This window comes from Notechis scutatus, chromosome 6, assembly GCF_049901735.1.
Source record: "Notechis scutatus isolate UNSWTSFEM ecotype Mainland chromosome 6, rNotScu1.2, whole genome shotgun sequence".
Taxonomy (NCBI): Eukaryota; Metazoa; Chordata; class Lepidosauria; order Squamata; family Elapidae; genus Notechis; species Notechis scutatus.
Genome location: NC_142014.1, coordinates 30,053,164 through 30,068,619, shown reverse-complemented (window position 1 = coordinate 30,068,619; position 15,456 = coordinate 30,053,164). Strand labels below are relative to the sequence as shown.

General features: G+C 42.5%; 1 protein-coding gene and 2 long non-coding RNA genes across 7 annotated transcripts in view; 2 read left to right on the top strand and 1 right to left on the bottom strand.

Moving 5' to 3' along the window:
• LOC113418343 (platelet glycoprotein 4-like) overlaps window positions 1-14,249 on the bottom strand; it is a 59,570-nt gene extending 45,321 nt beyond the window's left edge. Inside the window, exons 1-3 of one of the 5 annotated variants that reach the window (XM_087967834.1) lie at window positions 7,342-7,432; window positions 3,519-3,624; window positions 691-790 (exon numbers count right to left, since the gene is read on the bottom strand). The gene's annotated coding sequence lies outside the window, so the exon portion shown is untranslated. Of the gene's footprint in view, window positions 1-690; window positions 791-2,362; window positions 2,463-3,518; window positions 3,625-7,341; window positions 7,433-7,686; window positions 7,779-13,684 lie in introns of those variants that run through there. The other 4 variants (XM_087967835.1, XM_087967836.1, XM_087967833.1 and 1 more) reach the window with 4 other exon arrangements.
• LOC148130157 (uncharacterized) lies at window positions 2,497-3,299 on the top strand. The gene is made up of 2 exons (XR_015750039.1): window positions 2,497-2,637; window positions 2,968-3,299. It is a non-coding gene; the product is annotated as an uncharacterized LOC148130157 (long non-coding RNA).
• Window positions 8,400-14,286, top strand: LOC148130156 (uncharacterized). The gene is made up of 2 exons (XR_015750040.1): window positions 8,400-8,782; window positions 12,705-14,286. It is a non-coding gene; the product is annotated as an uncharacterized LOC148130156 (long non-coding RNA).
• The last annotated feature ends 1,170 nt before the right edge of the window (window positions 14,287-15,456 follow it).

The following is a 15,456-nucleotide window of genomic DNA, read 5'->3' as shown; positions in this document are numbered from 1 at the left end:
CCTGGTGTCTTGCTTGGTGCTTTCACCACCCCCACCAAAACTGGCTTTATGATTTTAAGGTAGTCTAGGCAAAAAAAGGTACAAACAGAACCTAAGAAGCTTCTTAGAAGAGCAGTGAAACATTTTCAAGGAAACATTTCAAACACTTTCTCCAAATGTTTCAGATGTTTTCTTCAGAACTGAAGAAGCTTCTTGGATGAGAAACAAAACTTTTTCAAGGGGGAAAAAATAGCAAGAAAGTCCAGTGGCCTTTTGAAAAGTACTTTTGGGATACGAAAATCAGTGGTGGAATTAAAAATTGTTTACTCCCGGTTCTGTGGGTGTGGCTTGGTGGGCATGGCAGGGGAAGGATACTGCAAAATCCCCATTCTCTCCCCATCCCACTAACCTACTTTCCAGCTCCGTTCTCCTGTGCAGGGCAACCAAAGCAGACCCAGCTGATTAGCTGGGACTCGATGGGAGGCAGAGAAGAAATGGGGTTGGTGGGGCCAGTCAGAGGTGGGATTTGCCAGTTTTCCAAACTACTCAAAATTTCCGCTACCGGTTCTGCAAAACCGGTCAGAACCTGTTGAACGCCACCTCTGATGAAAATCTAGGGTTTCTCCTCCATCTTCCAAATGTCCATGTAGGACACCCTAGACCACCACAAAGACAAACCAGCCTTGATAGACCTGGTACATATATACTTACATGCAACATGCTAGAAGAGCAGCAACAGTAGGAATAGTGTCAAGGGTTAGGACTCCAAAAACAGCTGAGAAGTGTGTCTTGCTAACCTCTCTTTCCTAAACTGCAGAAGAGAAAAAAAAAAGAATTGAAACCATTGCATCATTAAAGGCAAATCTTGGGGAAGTCACTATAACTGCCAGAGAATTAGAAATATTATTTTAGGGGAAAAAAAGAAAGAAAAACCAGCAAAATCCAAGCAGCTAAACTATTTCAATACTGCCTCTAGGACTCTTTGGAGAGAGAAGGGGCTGGGGCAAGGATACAGTGTTGTTGTTGGCTCCACACCCCAAAAGGCAGATGAATGATCCTTGTTTGTTTTAGGAAAATGGGCTCTCTTCCTTTCCTAAAACAATGGGAGTTTGCAGCTTCCACTTTGGCTGGCTGGGAAGAGTGGAAGCTTCTCATCAACTGCTATCACAATAGCAGGCTGGTGACTCATCTGGCTGGCTGGAGTTTGAACGCTAAGCAAGTTTGGCCCCCAAGGAAAACACTACGAAATCCTTGGGCCCTTAAGTTGGGAGGGAGGAATGATCCTAGAAGAACGTCAAAAACTTCATGAGGTGTCAAACTGTGTCCAGTTTTGGTCACAACATTATAAAAAAAGATGCTGAGACTCTAGAAAAAGTGCAGAGAAGAGCAACCAGGATGATTAGGGGACTGGAGGCTAAAACATATGAAGAACGGTTACAGGAACTCACCCTGGCTAGTCTAGGGAAGAGAAGGACCAGGGGAGACATGATGGCAGTCTTCCAGTATTTGAGGGGCTACTACAGAGAGGAGGAGGGGATCAAGCTATTTTCCAAAGCGCCTGAAGGCCAGACAAGGAACAATGGATGGAAACTGATCAAGGAGAGATTCAACCTGGAAATAAGGAGAAACTTTCTGACAGTGAGAACAATCAACCAATGGAACAGAAGTTGCCCTCTGAAGTTGTGGGAGCGCCATCACTTGAGACTTTAAAAAAGAGATTGGACTGCCATCAGTCAGAAATGATATAGAATCTCCCGCTTGGGATGGGGGTGGTGGACTAGATGACCTTCAAGATTCCTTCCAACTCTGTTATTCTGTTCAGCATTACTTGGTTGTGTGTTTTCCTTTTTCCTTTCCTTTTTCCTTTCCCTTCCCTTCATCTTTCCCATCTCCTTTCTTCTCCTCTTCTCCTCTCCTTTCTTTTTCTTCTCTTCACTTTTCCTCTCTCCTTTCTTCTCTTCACCTTTCCTTTCCTTTCTCTACTCTCCTTCTCTTCACCTCTCCTTCTCTTCTTTCCTCTCCTTTTCTTCTTTCCTTTCCTTCTCTTCATTTTTCCTTCTCTTCACCTTCTCTTTCATTTCCCTTTTCTCCTCTCCTTTTCTTCTCTTCACCTCGCCTTCTCTTCACCTGTCCTTTCTTTTCTCTCCTCTCCTTCACCTCTCCTTCACTTCCCCTTTATTTTCCTTTCCCTTCCTCTTCTCCTCTCCTTCCCCTTCCCCTTCCCTTCCCTTCCCTTTCACCCTTCCCCCTTTGCCCTTCCCCCTTCCCCAACTGCTCCATTGTTAACTTTTCCCTGGTTTCTTCAATTTTCCTCTCAAATCCCACCCCTCCTCCAGTTCCTTTTAGCAGAAAAACCTCTTCTTCTTACCTTACAGACACCTACCAAATGTATTATTATTTCCAGCTAAGAGGCTCGATTTCCCCCTTCCCCACTGTAGACCAGCCAGCAACTGCCTTGTTTAGCAACCCTTTGCAGTAGCAGCAGGAATGCAAAAGCGGGTTTGCAAACCAGTCACCACATTTGCAAACCGTGCAGCTCCGCAAAGCAACGGGAAAGCTGAACTTGTGTCATGCCGCACCTATTGCTTCAACCATTCTGCAATCTGGGCTGAATTGGCATCGTTACCCGATTGCATTCCAAAAACTCCAGGGAAACAGGTAGGAAAGTCAGAATTCCCTTCTCCTTCCTGTTCCTGCTATGCCATTACATTTTGAGAAGGGTTTTCACATAGTTTTCTGCCACTCCCCAAGGCCTGCCGTGGATTCTGTGCACTTCCACTTAAAAAGACACATGAAAGCAATCATCCCAACTTTATTATGCATGCTTTGCTTTCCAATTTATATATTTTTTAAACCAAAATGTGCACCTGATAAGAACTAATGTATTTATGGATTAAAGCACTTTACACTCCTTATCAAAATCCTGCGATAATTTTATGATCATATTACAACTAAGCTGGCTCACTTTGGTTTTTGTTTTTTTTTCAGATTTGCAGACTTGGAAGGGACCTTGTAGGTCATCTAGTTTAACCCCCTCCTGCCCAAGCAGGAGACCCTACACCATTTCTGACAGAGGGCAGTACAGTCTCTTCTTGAAAGCTTCCAGTGATGAAGCTTCCACAACTTCCGAAGGCAACTTCAGTTCCATGGGTTGATTGCTCCACAGGATGCCCGCATTTCCAGTTGTTCTATTTAAGCCTTAAGAAAAAGGCCCCTAACAGGACAAGAAATCCTTGCTCTATCTCTTATCTTTCCATCAAGAGCATCTGGGTTTGTTTGTAAGGTCCGCCCTGAGTCTGAATAAGTCTATAATTGCATAAGGCTGTGGATCTCCTTATGTTTGAGGTGCTTAAATAATCCTGGTTCTAGACTACACTGTTTACCTGAAAATATGACCCTATCCTGAAAGTAAGTCCTAGCTTGATTTTTACACATCCGCCCAAAATAAGCCCTAATTAAGATCTCACCACTCCAGAGTGGACAGGTAAAAGTTAAGCTAGGGTGGGGATGGGTGGTGGTGGAGCTGCCCTACTACTTACCTGTGGACAGTTGTAGCCAGGCCTCGCACACCCCGACACCTGCCTGGCCAGCCCATTTCTTCTGCAGCTGGCAAGGCTGGCAAGGCTTTCCTGGAGGCCTCTGTAGCTGATAAGAAAGTTCCAGATCAATCCAGAGCTCCCTTATTGGCTGCAGAGGCCTTCAGGAGAAGCCTTGCTGGCCGCAGAAGAAGAAGTTCCCGAAGGCCTCTGACAGCAAAAAGGAGACCAGGGGCAATGCGCACAAGTGAGGTTAGTCAGTGGATGACATCCCCTGAAAATAAGACCCGGTGCCTTTTTTGGTGGCAAAAAAATATAAGACAGGGTCTAATTTTGGGGGAAACATAGTAGCAATTCTTCCTCTCCCTGAAGGATGCCTTTTTTCCCAAAAAATATATGGTTGAAAATTTGCTTTGACATGCTAATAGAGCAGGAGTGTCAAACTGGATTTCTTGGAGGGCCGTATCAGCATTTTAGTTGTCCTCCATGGGGCAGACAAGGGTTTGAGGGGGAGGAGATGGGACGGACGGCCTCCTGCAGCAACCTGACAGCCAAAATGGGGCACAGGGGGCACGCCCCCCCACACCCTGTTTCTGTTGGCAGAGTGCTGCAGGAGGCTGTCCAGGCTGAAAACAGGGTGTGCAAGGGCCACCCACGGCTCCCTCGTGCCCAGTTTTTGCTAGAAGAGGCACTGGGGGCCAGTCCGTTGCTATTTCCAGACTGGCACCATGGGCCAGTTGTAAACACCCCATGGATCTGGCCCGCCAGCCTTGAGTTTAACACCCCTGCAAATAGAGTCTTTAAGGTTCATGGTTCTTCTTCAAAATATGATCCCAGAAAATTTTGGAGGACACACCTCTAAAGTAGAACCTCTCCTTTTCAAGTCCCAACTCTGAACAAGCCAGCCAGTTTCTCTGTAATGAGTTTCCAAAAGCTTTTAAACTATTATATCATCACCACTGTTCAAGGGGACAGCTCCAGGATACTTTGCTTCCAGTAACGCATGCCAGTTATTTCAACTCCCACTATTAAATATATATATTGGGAAATCAAGACTCACTGTTCTACTGTTGAGAATTCCCAAAAAATACTGACTCGGAGATGAACGGAAAATAAATTAGAAATGGTTTAATTTCAGAAGGAAATTAATACACCTTTGGGGAAGTCTCCTTCCTAAAGAAAAAGCCCTAATAGATCTGAATTGTCATCTGCACCTCTATAACTGTCTGGTTTGGTTCTGCAGCCCAACAGGATGGACACAGACATCAGAGAGTAATTAGGACTGCAGAAAAAACAATTGCTACCAACCTGCCTCTCACTGAGGGCCTGTATATTGCACCCCAAGTTAAAAAGAGGGCTGTGAAAATATTTACGGACCCCTCACATCCTGGACATAAACTGCTTCAACTCCTACCCTCAAAACAATACTATAGAGCATTGCACACCAGAACAACTAGACACAAGGACAGTTTTTCCCCCAAAGGCCATCACTCTGCTAAACAACTAATTCCCTCAACACTGTCCAACTATTTACAAAGTCTGCACAACTATTACTGTTAATCTACTCATCACTCCTTATTGCCCATCCCCTCCCACTTTATGACTATATGACTGTAACCTTGTTGTTTGTACCCTAACAATTTTTATTGATTTCCTCTTATGATTTGATTGCTTATTGTACCCTATGACTACCATTAAGTGTTGCACCTTATGATTTTTGACTCTTGACAAATGTATCTTTTCTTTTATGTACACTGAGAGTATTTGCGCCAAGACAAATTCCTTTTGTGTCCAAGCATACTTGGCCAATAAAGAATTCTATTCTGTATTCTATTCTATTAATCGCTCTTCTAAAGTTTTCAGAAGAAGATTGCAAAATTCACGCAGGATAAAGCTATCAATAGCTCCTGATCAAGAGAGCTATATATTACCTTCAGCATCAAAGCCAGAATCAGATTGGAAAACATGAGCAAGCTATTCCTTTGATGTTGATGTGCTCTCCATGAGAACAGAATGTTGATCATGAAGAACCTTCCTATGTGATCTTGGGAGGCTCTCTTTACATTCTTTAGCACTAAAATAGGGAGCACCTCAGTAGACCTACCTTGTCCTTCACTGTATCACAAAAGTTGACCTGCATTCCACAGAAGATGGCAGCAGTCATGCCTATGAACGATTTTGGGGGCATTCTATTTATGGAGAATTAAGGCCTGGGCATTTTAGAACCCTACTTTCTCAGTGAAATGACAAGAAGAAGACCGTTACAAAAACAAAAAGCAATCTAATTGTGCCATTCCCATTTTGAATGAAGCGTTTCAAACAAGTTAGATTTAGAAGCACTTAATAGCCAGACAGACAATGTACACTGCATATATTGTCTGCACAAATAAAAGATTTTGCAAAAATTCTTGAACTGCGGCATTTCACGATATTGAGATCTGTGCTGAGTAGTTTGTGTACTTGCACTACACAGTATAGCTGCACTGAATAGTTGTTGGATATATATTATCAAGTATATTTGTACTGAATAGTTTAAGCAGAATAGAGCTGGAAGGGACCTTGGAGGTCTTCTAGTCCAACCCCCCCGGCTCAAGAAGGAGACCCTATACTATTTCTTTTATGTACACTGAGAGCACATGCACCAAGACAAATTCCTCGTGTGTCCAATCACACTTGGCCAATAAAGAACTCTATTCTATTCTATTCTATTCTATTCTATTCTATTCTATTCTATTCTATTCTATTCTATTCTATTCTATTCTATTCTATTCTATTCTATTCTATTCTATTCCATTCCATTCCATTCCATTTCTATTTTCTATTCTATTCTATTCACTCTACTCTACTCTACTCTACTCTACTCTACTCTACTCTACTCTACTCTACTCTACATTCTATTCTATTCTATTCTATTCTATTCTATTCTATTCTATTCTATTCTATTCTATTCTATTCTATTCTATTCTATTCCATTCCATTCCATTCCATTCCATTCCATTCTGACAAGTGGTTGTCCAGTATCTTCTTAAAAACCTCCAGTGTTGGAGCAGCCACAACTTCTGGTGGCAAGTTGTTCCACTGCTTAATTGTTAAGAAGTTTCTCCTTAATTTTAGGTTGCTTCTCTCCTTGATTAGTTTCCAACCATTGGTGGGTTTTTTTTGTCTTAGCTTCTTCTTTGTGGCAGCCCTTCTCTTCTCTAGACTAGCCATGCCCAGTTCTTTCAACAGTCTTTAATGGTTGATGGATGTATAGTATATCTGTACTATATATCTGTACTGGATACAATATGGATGTATACCACAAAGTATGTATGTATGTATGTATGTATGTATGTATGTATGTATGTGTATGTGTGTATACGTATACATATACATATGCACATGCATATATATGCACATGCATACACACACACACACACATATTCATCCATCCATCCATCCATCCATCCACTATTCAATAGAGATTCTCAATATCACAAAATATTACAGATGGGGAATATATATATATATATAGGTCTTGTACGAAAACAAACAAATATATATATATACACCCAAATATATATATATATACACACACATATATATATAAAATCTGTGCAACAAGCCAAATGCAGAAGGCAACATGTTATTCTTTTTCCAATTGCCAGAATTCTAAATAAATAAAAAAAGAGCAATTAAAAAAATTCTCACTCCCTAATCCATCTCTAAAGCCATCCACTTTGTTTAGAATACCAGTGGAGGAGAGGGGGACAAAAAAATGGTTTTCATTTCACATGACTTAACACTCATTACTGGACCGCTTCTAAATACAAAAACAGTAGCTTACCTTTTCAAAAGCCCATGAAAGAAGATCTCTACGCCCCAGGCGTTTTAAAAAATGAGATTGCTTGTAACTCTGATCCAAAGTTTCCTTCTGCAACTCAAGTGTGTATCCTCCTGTTTTAATAAATCCCAAAGTCATGGGACGGGTCAGTTACTTCTTCAATTGAACTTCCCACTCGCTTTGCCAGAACATGACCCAAACACACATTGCATAGCTATTTATAACAATTTATAACCTTCTGCTTTCACACACACACACACACACACACACACACACACACACTCCCCTTCTGATTCACAACTGCTTTTTTTTGGGGGGGGAGAATGGGACGAGAAGAGGTTGCCTTACAACTGTGTCAAGGGCCATCCCAGCTAGTAGGGAAGGATCCTGTTATCCAGCCCTCTCCTGCACGTTGAATCAGCCTTCGTTCTCACAACGGAAAGGCTCCCAGACGAATTGCTTACACATAAAACAGTCAAGCAGTCAGGACACTGTTTAGGTCCTGCCCAAGGTGACTCAAATGTTTGCCTGGCTCACTGTGCAAATAGAGTCAAAGTTGAAAAGCTGTCAGAAAGGAAAAAGGAAAAAAAAATCTCTCATTGTCTTTCTCTCTCATTCTCTCTCATCCTCTCATCCTCTCTCATTCTCTCTCTCCTTTTCTCTTTCATCCTCTCTCTCATCCTCTCTGTCATCCTCTCTCATTCTTTCTCTCATTCTCTCTCTCTTTCTCTCTCTCTCACTCTCTCATTTTCTTTCACACATTCTTTCTCTCTCTCTTTCTCTCTCATTCTCTCTCTCATTCTCTCTCTCTTTCTCTCTCTCTTTCTCTCTCTCTCCTTCTCTCTCATATTCTTTCTCTCTCTCACTCTCTCTCTCATTTTCTTTCACACATTCTTTCTCTCTCTCTTTCTCTCTCATTCTCTCTCTCATTCTCTCTCTCTTCTCTCTCTCCTTCTCTCTCATATTATTTCTCTCTCTCCTCTCTCTCTCATTTCTTTCCACATTCTTTCTCTCTCTCTTTCTCTCTCATTCTCTCTCTCATTCTCTCTCTTCTTTCTCTCTCTCTCCTTCTCTCTCATATTCTTTCTCTCTCTCACTCTCTCTCTCATTTTCTTTCCACATTCTTTCTCTCTCTCTTTCTCTCTCATTCTCTCTCTCATTCTCTCTCTTTCTCTCTCATTCTCTCTCTCATTCTCTCTCCTTCTCTCTCTCTCTCATCCTCTCTCTCTCATTCTCTCTCATTCTCTCTCTCATTCTCTCTCTCCTCTCTCTATCTTTTTAAAAAACAGGCTTTTGTCCAACAAGCAAAGATAAGATTTCATTCATAAAAGGGAAGCCTTGGCTTAGGTAAAATGTTTGATGGATGCAAAAATTTAAGGGGGAAGATGCAACTTACTAGCAGTCCTTGAACTTACGACCGCAATCAAGCCCTGAATCTCCCTAGGTAAGTGAGTCATTGGTTAAGTGTGCTTTTGACCCATTTGGTGAACTTTCTGGCCACAGCTGTTAAGTGAATTACTGCAGTTTGATACCGAAGTATCATTTTATCCTACTTTATCTATATATTAAATTATTGCTTTTTTAAAAAATTCCAATTTCATTTTAAACTGTGTTTTATTCCAATTTCATTTCAAATCATATATTTTATTCCAATTCCATTTTAAAATGTTTTTTTAAATCAGATTTTAGTAATAATTCATGTCTAGAACTTTGCCCTTTGATATATGGCCCCCGGTGAATCGATAAAATAAACTGATCCTGAACTGAATCACTGCAGTCGTTATAAGTGACTAACATGGTCGTTAAGTGAATCTGGCTTCATCGTTGACTTTGCTTCATGGGAAGATCACCAAAAAGGGGGTCGTGTGACTCCCCCGGGACACTGCAACTATCATAAAGATGAGTTGGCTATCAAACATCTGAACTAGGATCGCGTGCCCAGGTGGGCAGGCTGCCATGGTCATAAGAGTGAAAGAGTTGTAGGTCATAAGAGTTGTAAGTCATCTTTTTTTTCCCAGTGGCACGGTGACTTTGAGCAGTCACTAAATGAACTGTTGTTTAAGTTGAGGATCACCTGTAACTTAATCCAAGAAGGGAATCTGAGTTGGGAAAACAATTTTGCATAGTTTTTCACGAAGATAGTTTGCTACTTGGTCGTTACGGGAAGAAGAGTTAAGAGTAGTTAATGGGCATAATTTACATAGAGGTTTGCATTAAGAAAATGTAAGATTATAGGTGTCAGGATTCCAGCCATCGCCCTAATTAAATCATGATCCTCAAGTCAAACTTCAAAAAACTTCAAAGGATTTATTAGAGGCGACATACTGGCACTGCCTCGGATGAAGCCAACTCTGGCATATGTAATTTACAGTCACCTGTGACCCTGTTTCCTCCGCTTCCCCCTGGGTGTCTCATAAATCAGATTCTCCAATTAAATAAATTCATGGGCAAAAGCTCTGGTAGTTTAGTTACAATCTTTTAAAGATAAGAGTTGGAATGTACTTTCGCTTTCAAACTGCTGCACTGCTCTTTCAGATATCCTTCCTTCCCCCTACTTTTTTTTTAATGGCAACTACTAAAACAGGCATAGGAATGTTTTATGACTTGACAACAGGTAGTCCTCAACTGATGATGTCAGGCCCCTGTTGGAGACTGACTCCGAGGGAGAGGAGGAACAACCGACAGGAAGTGGAAGTGTGGCTCCGAAGGTTGTGGAGGAGGCTGGGAAAGGGCAGAGGCTGGCTGAGCAGTCAGAGTAGGACCCAGGCCCATCCCCTCTCCATCTTAGGGCATGCAGAGAGGAGAGGATAAAGGAGAGATGTGGTCTACTGGGGCGGAGTGGGCCTTGATCCTCTTCATGGGCTGCAGATGTAACAACTGAATAGGAGGACGGAAATGCGTACGAGCGAACGCTGGAAACAAAGCGTGGAAATATCTCTAGTTTATGGTTCCTCTCTGATTTTGGTGTCCTTCGCAGTGTGTGTTATCTGTGGATGTCCTCCAGCCCTTCTTGCCTGGTTTGTGTTGCTTTTTTCCTCCTTCTTGTAACTGTTTGTGTGGGAGTTTTTTGTCTTCTGTCAAGAATCTTCAGAGCTTGGAAGCAAAGTGAAGGAGTAAAAGGGGCTTCACTTGTTTTCTGTGACGGTGTTTGTTTTGTATCCCACCCTGGGTCATCACAGATGACCACAATTGAGCCCAGAGTGTATGTTGCTAAGCAAGACCTTTGTTAACTGAGTTTCGCCCCGTTTTACCACTTTTCTTGCCCCATTGGGGAAGGGAATCGCTGTGGTTTCTTCAATTAGCAACATGGTCATTAAGTGAATCTGGCTTCCCCACACTCATCAGAAGGTAGGCAAAGGAGATCCTGTGGTCTCCAGGGATGCCGCAACCATCATAAATATGAGTCCGTTGTCAAGCACCCCGAATGGCAATCACGGGGGAATGCCGCCACGATCACACGTGTGAAACCCAGTCGTATGAGTCCCTTTTTCGGTCGCTAAATGAACTATTGTGCGTTCTAAGGACTAGCTGCCTTAGAAGAATTAGACTTATTGGATTATGATTGGGGGGAAAGTGGATTTTGAAATCAAGAGAAAGTGGACAGATCTCAAATCAAGGCAATCATCACTGGAAGATGTCAGATAGAGGAAAAAAAAAAAAAGAGGCAAGAAAGGCTCAGGTTATTTTCCTTTCTCAAGGTCAGTAAACTGCCCCAGCTTGTCACATCTGTGGTAACGATTCACAAGGTCGCAAATTTTTTTCTCTCCCACCCAAGACACCAGCTGGTCATAAAAACTGATATTTTCAGCCACCTGGAAATATTTTGGGTTTTTTTGATCCAGTTTATCAGAAACGCTTCAGTTTCAAGTTTGCTTTCCCAGCGTAGCCTTCGATGTTTTACCACCTGCTTGTTTGAAAATATCCTTCACTCTTACAGAAGGACTGATAACGTAACCACAATATGAATACACACACACACACACACACACACATATGTGAATATTCTTATTCACATTATTAAATATATATATATATATATATATATATATATATATATATATATATATATATATATATGTGTGTGTGTGTGTGTGTGTGTGTGTGTTTTCTTAAGCTGAATACCATACATACATACATATATACATACATACATATGACTTTAAAAGACTTTCAAGTAAGCCAAAACCAGCAACCACGAGCATATGTGTCTGTCTGTCTGTCTGTCTATCATCTCTCTCTCTCTCTCTCTCTCTCTCTCTCTATCTATCTATCTATCTATCTATAAAATGCTTTCATTGCTGGTTTTGGTTTACTGGAAAGTCTTTTAAACTTGCACAATCTGAAGTTGCTTAATAGGAATCAAATATAGATATTAGTCCATTTGAAGTATTTTTGCATTAATGCAGCCCTGGCAAAAACTATTTTCTGTGGTGCATTGGATTGTCTAACTTTCTCAAAACACTTTAATTTAAAAAAAATCTTCTAGCGAGAGAGGTGGGGGAGTTAGAGAGAGAGAGAGGAGAGGAAGAGAGGGAGAGAGGGAGAGACAGAGAGAGAGGGAGGGAGGGAGAGGGAGAGAGAGAGAGAGAGAGAGAGAGAGAGAGAAAGGCAGGCAGGCAGACAGACAGACAGACAGACAGACAGACAGACAGACAGACAGACAGACAGACAGAAAAGCAGACAAGGAAATAGGGAGTCACTTTTACTTTCTTCAAACAATGCAGGAAATCAACGGATGCAAATTCAAGAGGCAGGCACCAATTAAAATGCTTCTATTCCATCTACATGGGTTCCTATGCTCGAGGGCTAATTGTCTCTGTTTTTATTTATTGCCTATCTCAGGTACAAAATAATCAAGAAAAGCCTCCAGCCTGGTGAAATCCCATTCCTGTTACTCATGTTACATTTTGAGAAGGGTTTGCGCCTAGTTTTCTGCCACTCCCCAAGGCCTGCCATGGATTCTGCACACTTCCCCTTAAAAAGACACATGAAAGCAATCACCCCAACTGTTACTATGCATGCTTCGCTTTCCAATTTATTTATTTTTTTAAAAAAACAAGCCGAGGGCAGCGTCCCCTGTTCTCAAGGCATTTGGGAAGTCAAAGGCAGACCTGAAATACAGTCAATAGGTGAAAGTCACAGTAACCGAGCTGGAAAGGGACCGTCAGAGGGCATCTAGTCCACCCCCTGCTCCTGCAGGAGGGTCTACATTATTTCACTGAAACGCGCACCGAATAAGAACTAATGTATTGATGGAATAAAGGGCTTCCCGGTCCTTATCAAAATCCTGCCACAATGTTATGATCATATTACAACTACAACAATTACAATTACAACAAAAGCTGACTCACTTTTGCTTTTTGCAGATTAACAGAGTTGGAAGGGACCTTGTAGGTCGTCTAGTCTAACCCCCTCCACCCAAGCAGGAGATCCTACACCATTGCTGACAGATAGCAGTCCAGCCTCTTCTTGAAAGCCTCCAGGGATGAAGTTCCCACACCTTGTGAAAGCAAGCTGTTCATATACAGATTAACAGAGTTGGAAAGGACCTTCGGAGGTCATCTAGCCCAACCCCCTCCTGCTCCTGCAGGAGGACCTACATTATTTCACTGAAATGTGAAATCATGTATTTAAGGAATAAAGGACTCTCCGGTCCTTATCAAACTCCTGCCATAATGTTATGATCATATTACAACTATGCCGATTCACTTTTTTTTTTTTACAGATTGGCAGAGTTGGAAGGGACCTTGTAGGTCATCTAGTCCAACTCCCTCCAGCCCAAGCAGGAGACCCTACACTGTTTCTGAAATATGGCTCTTCTTAAAAGCCTCTGGTGATTGGAGCATCCACAACCTCTGGTAGCAAGCTGTTCCACTGGTTCTCACTTTTAGGAGATTTCACCTTAGTTCTAGGTTGCTTCTCTCCTCGCTTAGCTGCAATACAAGCTTCCCTTGCCTTTGTAAGGAGTAAGCTCAGTTTTAGAACCCTGCTCATCTACACTGTTCTTGTTTGGATGCAACCCCAGGTACCATCAGGTTATGGCGAAAAGGGAAGGCACGTTTGCATTACAAGCAGGATTCGCTTTAGCAGCTCTTTCCTAATCCCAGTTGCATCCCAGTTTAGGACAAGCCCCAAACCTACAGAGGTTTCCACAGTTCCCCTGCACCAACTACGTGCTCCCGAAGAAGATGCAAACCAACCTGGAATGGAGGGAGGGACTCAATAACTTCTGCCAACGGGACTCGCAGGATGGTTAAAGCCAAATCAGCAAAAAAAAAGAAAGAAAAAGAAAGAAAGAAAAGAAGAAGAAGAAGAAAAAATTAGCCTCGGTTGAATCCTGATTCACAGAGAAAAGAGGTTGCTGTAGCAACTCTGCAGAAGCTCAGGATAACATTAAGACTGCCCAGTGGTTCAAGAGTCCGTTGCTCTTTCATCAGCCTCAGCAGAGATTTTTTTAAAAAAAAAATATTAGCTCAGTGACTATAGTAAACTGTCTCGGGAGATTAGGAAGAACTCCTAAGTTTCTCCCTTAACTTTCAAAGTCAAAGCAGGGGGAAGCTGCAAGGTTGCTCTGCATTAGGTGTGCGCTGTAGCTCTTCTGAACTTCTGAAAAGAAGCTCCTGACCATATATCGGTCATTGCAGGGAAACAGGTTTGAATAAGGGAAGAAGTTAGCCAATCCCGTCTAATTAAGCTCATTGTATGCAAGCCTCCCACACACATTGGCAATTTTCAGCCTACATGTGGGAAGCTAAGCAAAAGAGAAGGCCCTTGGCAGGTGTGACAACAGAACATCAAACGGCAGCCACTGATTACAGATAGGAAGGCAAGGCGGAAGACTGAAGAGAACAAGCTGGCTGCCTGGTAGCTCTGAAGCTTCGAGACAGGAGGGATGTTTGCCAAGGCAAATCCGGAAACTTTTCGCCCAATAAACTTTCTTTTCATCTTTGTTAGGCTTTGGTGGCTTCTGTTGGTAAGGGAAGGGAAGGGAAAATGAAGGGAAGGGAAGGGAAGGGAAGGGAAGGGAAGGAAAGGAAAGGAAAGGAAAGGAAAGGAAAGGAAAGGGGAAGGGAAGGGGAAGGGAAGGGAAGGGAAGGGAAGGGAAGGGAAGGGAAAGGAGAGGTAAGGTGGAAGGAAGGAAGGAAGGAAGGAAGGAAGGAAGGAAGGAAGGAAGGAAGGAAGGAGGAAGGAGGAAGGAAGAAGGAGAATGAGGAAGGAAGGAAGGTGGAGGGAGGAAGGAAGAAGAAGAGATTGAGGAAGAGGAGGGAAGGAGGGGATGAGGAAGGGGAAGGGGGAAGGGAAGAAAAAAGGAGATTGAGGAAGGGGAGGTAAAGGAGAGGTAAGGTGGAAGGAAGGAAGCCAGAATGAGGAAGGAAAGGGAATGATGGAATGAGGAAGGAAAAGTGGAGGAAGGGAGGGAAGAAGAAGAGATTGAGGAAGAGGAGGGAAGAAGAGGATGGGGAAGAGAAGAAGAAAGGAGATTGAGGAAGGTGAAGGAAAGGAGAAAGAAGGCGGAAGGAAAGGAAGACAGAATGAGGAACAAAAGGGAAGAAGGGGATGAGGAAGCGAAGGTGGCAGGAGGAAGAAGAATGAGAAAGGGAAGAGAAAGGGAGGGGGAGGGAGGGAAGAAGGAAGGAAGAATGAGAAAGGAAAGGGGAAGAGAGGGAGGAAAGGGAGGGAGGGAAGAAAGAAGAGAAAGGAAAAGGAAAAAGTAACAACAGGAACTCCAGATCCCTTGAGGCAAACCTATAGGCCCCAGTCTCACTTCCTGAGAAAGATTTGATAAGTATGCCACCTTCATATTTGCATAGGCCATCCCAGTATGCTTTTCACATTCGCTTCTATTCCTCCTTTTCATTAAACTACCACAATGGAGGGTGGGGAGAGGGAAGCAGGGAGTGGCCTTGATAGCACCTTTAAAGTTTTCTGGGGATGATTTACATCCACTTACTAACAGAAACAAATTACTTCATTCTTCCAGGCTATGCAACTCTGTCTTCCGATAATCCTAAACTGTCCAATTCAAAATGCAAATTTTTGTTTTCATTGTTTATGGTTTTCGTAGTTTTAAATGTTATGTTGCATCATGTTGCTTTAATTCCTGGTTGGCTGCCGCCC